Below are 5,329 nucleotides of genomic sequence, written 5' to 3'. Positions count from 1 at the left end.
TTTGGGGAAGAGGCAGCATCTCTCCCATGACTGTACCTAGAACAAAAGAGAGAACCCACCTCCGTTCTTACTCACAGAAGGAGGGGCCTGCAGGGAGCCAGTCTTAGCAAAGAGGAAAGCACAAGAAAGCAGCTTTTCTGTTGCATTTTTTTTTTCCTCCTGAATTTTACCACCATGTCCAAGGATCTCCCTCTGTTTCTCAGATCTGCCTCCTTGGGAAAGGCTATTGGCAGCAGTGATGACAAAGGTTTGAGCATAGCTCATGAATTGCTTCCTCTGCAGAGTTGCATGCAGTAGAGACACCAATAGGTAACACTCAATCAAATGGCACCTAAAGGTATTTTTGCAGGGCACAGTGGCTCATGCCTGTAATCCCAACACTTTGGGGGGCTGAGGCAAGGGGATTGCTTGAGGTCAGGAGTTTAAGACCAACCTGGCCTATATAGTGAGACCCGGTCTCTACAAAAATAAAAAATAAAAAAATTAGCTGGACTTGTGACGTGTGCCTATAATCCCAGCTATTCAGGAGGCTGAGGTGGGAGGATTGCTTGAGTCCAGGGGGTTGAGGCTACAGTGAGCCATAATGGTACCACTGCACTGCAGCCCGGGCAACAGAGCGAGAACCTCTCTCTAAAAATAATAAAATAATAAATAAATAAAAATTTAAAGGTATTTTTATTTTACAGAGACTTCAGAATTTTAACACTTTGAAAAAAGGATCAAGGTGAAGAGTTTACTGAATAATGAATGAATTGTATAATGTGTAAAACTTTTGTGATAATTTTTTTAATGTTCAAAAAATGTCAGGGAGTGCAGTTTGCTCAGGGACAAACCAATGTTTCCCAGCCTAGAATAGTTAAGACCAGGAGAGGTCCACTGAGAAACAATACTGGGAGATTATTTTCACAGATGGTAACTTTTGCAATTTTTCATCAAATAATTTATTTGATAATGTGTTGCTAAGCTATAGTATGTATATTACTTTAAAAGTAAATGCATTCCCGGGGCGCGGTGGCTCATGCCTGTAATCCCAGCACTTTGGGAGGCCGAGTGGGCAGATCATGAGGTCAGGAGGTGGAGACCATCCTGGCTAACACGGTGAAACCCTGTCTCTGCTAAAAATACAAAAAATTAGCCGGGCGTGGTGGCACGTGCCTGTAATCCCAGCTACTCAGGAGGCTGAGGCAGGAGAATTGCTTGAACCCGGGAGGCGGAACTTGAGCCTAGATCATGCCATTGCACTCCAGCCTGGTGACAGAGCAAGACTCAGACTCAAAAAAAAAAAAAAAAAAAAAGCAACTGCATTCCTAAATATTGAATATCATTAAGTGTATGCAGGAGGTATGATACCACTTTTAAAAATGCTACTGATACTCCCTAGGTCTGACCCCAAGCTCCCTTAGAGACAGGTGGCCATAAATTCCTCTTCAGTAATTTTAGGGTCCCTCCCCCTCCCAGGTGTCACGTCACCACGATGGGAAACTCACCCAAAGTCGGGGGTAGGGGCCCTGCATTTCCATGCCATAGTCTCTGATACTGACACCATGGGAGTCCCGATCTCTGGGTCCTGGGAGTCTGGGGGCTGCTTCCAGGAAGAGTGTGCTTGGGACAGGAGCCTGGGTGCAGCCGGAAGACCTTCTGAGCTCAGCCCTGCCCAGATGCCTCAATGGAGAGCACACCTCTGCTCCCCAGTGCAGGGCTCATTCCTGTGGGACGGAATCTCCCCTCGGGCGCTGAGATCCACATCTCCAGAGTGTTGTGGTTAGCTGTGCTCAGGGATTAGGGGAAGGGGTCCTGGTGAAGTTAATGGGGAGACTGAAGGCCCCCAAGCTTCCCTTTGGTGCCATCACTATTTACCTCCACCCTGCAACTACATCTTACACAAGATGGGAAGGGGTAACCACTGTCCCCTCTGCCCTCCTGGCATCCTGGGCATATATATATATATATATATATTTGAGACAGAGTCTTGCTTTGCCACCCAGGCTGCAATGCAGTGGTGCGATCTCGGCTCACTGCAACCTCTACCTCCCAGGTTCAAGCGATTCTTCTGCCTTAGACTCCTGAGTAGCTGGGATTACAGGCACCTGCCACCACACCTGGCTAATTTTTGTATTTTTAGTAGAGATGGGGTTTCCATGTTGGCCAGGATGGTCTTGAACTCCTGACCTCAGGTGATCCACCTGCTTCAGCCTCCCAAAGTGCTGGGATTACAGGCATGAGCCACCGAGCCTGGCCGGCTTATATATTTTTAATAAAAGAAAGGAAGAGCCAGTCCAACATGATCCTGCAAACATCTCTCTTTTAAAATACCTTTGCCTAAATATCCGTAGGGATGTCTGAAGCTGTGAGTGAGGAGTAGGGGTGATGGTAGAGGATGGACTTTACCCAGAGCCCTCCGTTTTTAAAGGAAAGTGCCTGACTTCTGAAATTAGTTGAAATTTAAAAATCTCTGTGGCAAGAAGGCATCAAAGGGTCTTGCTACCTGAAAAGGGTGTGTGTGTGTTGGGGAAAGGGCAGTATGCTGGGAGAAAAAAAATTCACCTTGCGGCCAGGCGCGGTGGCTCACGTCTATAATCTTAGCACTTTGGGAAGCCAAGGTGGGCGGATCACCTGAGGTTAGGAGTTCTAGACCAGCCTAGCCAACATGGTGAAACCTTGTCCTTACTAAAAATACAAAAATTAGCCGGGTATGATGGCACATCCCAGCTACTTGGGAGGCTCAGGCAGGAGAATCACTTGAACCTGGGAGGTAGAGATTGCAGTGAGCCAAGATTGCGCTAATGCGTTCTAGCTTGGGCGAGACTTTGTCTAAAAAAAAAAAAAAGGGCCTGGCGCCGTGGCTCATGGCTGTAATCCCAGCACTCTGGGAGGCCAAGGCAGGAGGATCACCTGAGTTCAGGAGTTCGAGTCCAGCCTGGACAACACGGTGAAACCCCGTCTCTACCAAAAATACAAAAATTAGATGGGCATGGTGGTGCATTCCTGTAGTCCCAGCTACTTGGGAGGCTGAGGCAAGAGAATGGCTTGAACCCAGGAGGTGGATGTTGCAGTGAGCCAAGATTGCGCCACTGTACTCCAGCCTGGGTGACAGAATGAGACTCTGTCTCAAAAAAAACAAAAACAAAGCAAAACAAAACAAAAAATTCACCTTGCAATAAATTATCCTGCCACAAATGTTTATGTTTAATTCATTTTGTATCCTATCCCTTTCCCCTCAACCCCCAAAGAAATCATGAGGGATCCAGTTTATAGTTGTGCTGTTAGTTGCTTGAATCCTAAATCTTGGAGTACAAACTGATCAGGGTTCCCAGGTCTACCTGGTGAAGGGCAACCCAAGGTGTCTGTGGGGCCCAAGGAAAGTCTAGGCCCTCATTGTTCACCAGCTGTATCCATGGAGAGCTTGTCAGACATGTGGAATCTCAAGACCCACTAAAGCTTAAGCTGTATTTCTTTCTTCTTTTCTTTTCTTTTTTTCCTGTTGCCGAGGTTGGAGTGCCGTGATATGATCATAGCTCACAGTAGCCTGGACCTCCTGGGTTCAAGCGATCCTCCTGCTTCAGCCTCCTGAGTAGCTGGGACTACAGGCACACACCACCATGCCTGGCTAATTAAAAAACAGTATTTTTGTATAGAGACCGGGGTCCTGTGCCCACATCACCCAGGTTGGTCTCAAACTCCTAGCCTCAAGTGATCCTCCCGCCTTGGCCTCCTAAAATGTTGGGATTACAGGCATGAGCCGCTGCCTTAAGATGCGTTCTAATAACATCCCAGCTGATTCATGTGCACAGTGCGGTTTGAGAAGCACTGCTCTTGGAGAGAAGGTGCTGGGTGGGAGTTGCTATTATTGGAAGAGTCACAAGAGCTTTTGGCTGTGAGAACCCCCCGTGGGGTTAGCAGGGTTCAGGCCCCTGGTGTGAGCAGATGTGGTTCTCACTCTAACGCTGAGTCTCCATGGCGGGGCAGGCTCACCTGCTGAGCAACAGCCCTGCTCACCTGAATGGAACTCCCAGGTCTGCTTATTACTTAGACCTTTGTTCTAATTTCATGGTTTCTGCCTTGGGTTGTGTCATCCTGGACTTGCAAGGCTCAAGTGTGGCGTAAGTCATCATCACCAGGGCTGATGAATTTCCCACTCTGGTGATGCCTTAATTGAAGGTGAGGCTCTCCTTTCATTAGCAAGATTCCTACCTCCTGTCTAAACTGTTACCTCAAAGACCTGGGGGGAAAAAGAGGCTGACCTCATAGTGTGGCCTCAGTTACTGTGGCTTTGGTGGCTTCTCTAAATTTATCAGTGTTTCAGGCAAGCCCATGGCATAATTACTCAAGGCCCCAGGAATGTTGGCATCAATGATTTTGTTTCTCAAACCAATGAATAAATATTCTTCTGGCTTTTACTCCTTGCAACTGCTTTACTATAGAAGAAAGCATTTTATTTCAGCCAATTCTCACTACCATCCTTTGGGGGAAGGGCATTGCTATTATTCCCAGTTTACAGAAAGGAAAACAGTGCTCGCTTTGGCAGTACATATACTAAAATTGGAATGATACAGAGAAGATTAGCATGGCCCCTGCACAAGGATGACATGCAAATTCGTGAAGCATTCCATATTTTTGCCAGGTGCGGTGGCTCATGCCTGTAATCTCAGCACTTTGGGAGGCTGAGGTGGGTGGATCATGAGGTCCGGAGTTTGAGACCAGCCTGGCCAACATAGTGAAACCCTGTATCTACTAAAAATACAAAAAATTAGCCGGGCGTGGTGGCGGGTGCCTGTAATCTCAGCTACTCTAGAGGCTGAGGCAGGAGAATTGCTGGAACCCGGGAAGGGGAGGCTGCAGAGAGCTGAGATTACACCATTGCACTCCAGCTTGGGCAACAGTGTAAGACTCCATCTCAAAAAAAAAAAAAAAAAGAAAAGAAAAAGAAAAAAGAAAGGAAAACAGTCAGAGAGGTAAGGTCACTTTTTCAAGGTCACACAGCAAATTAAATGGCTGAGTGGGGACCCAAACCCAGATCTGCCTGTCACCAAAGCCAGTGCTCTCTGTCCTCCTGGGCTATACCTGGCCTTTCAAGGACAGAATTCCCTGGTGGAGGCTGTCAATTGTTTTCTTTCAGGCAAAGAAGAAAAGCTGGAATGTTCTTTTGGATGATCTTGGTCATCTTCTCTTGCCTCTCCCAGTTGAGGGGCAAGCATGTTTCCCGGCTTGCCTTGTTCCTCTTCTCTTATGAATGACTTGGCCCCAGAAATGTAGCTCCTCTGCTCCAATGGCTTCTTGGAAGGCCAAAAATTGAGCCTGGGACATTTGCCCACAGGGATTGTGGCCAGCT

The 5,329-nt window shown here is 47.3% G+C and overlaps 1 non-coding gene across 1 annotated transcript; it reads left to right on the top strand.

The window, feature by feature from the left end:
• Window positions 1–4,509: 4,509 nt before the first annotated feature.
• Window positions 4,510–4,616, top strand: LOC115931177 (U6 spliceosomal RNA). The gene has a single exon (XR_004067719.1). It is a non-coding gene; the product is annotated as a U6 spliceosomal RNA (small nuclear RNA).
• Window positions 4,617–5,329: the final 713 nt, after the last annotated feature.

This window comes from Gorilla gorilla, chromosome 18 (assembly GCF_029281585.2).
Source record: "Gorilla gorilla gorilla isolate KB3781 chromosome 18, NHGRI_mGorGor1-v2.1_pri, whole genome shotgun sequence".
Taxonomy (NCBI): domain Eukaryota; kingdom Metazoa; phylum Chordata; class Mammalia; order Primates; family Hominidae; genus Gorilla; species Gorilla gorilla.
The sequence above is the reverse complement of the archived record's forward strand: the minus strand, read 5'-3'. Positions and strand labels throughout refer to the sequence as shown.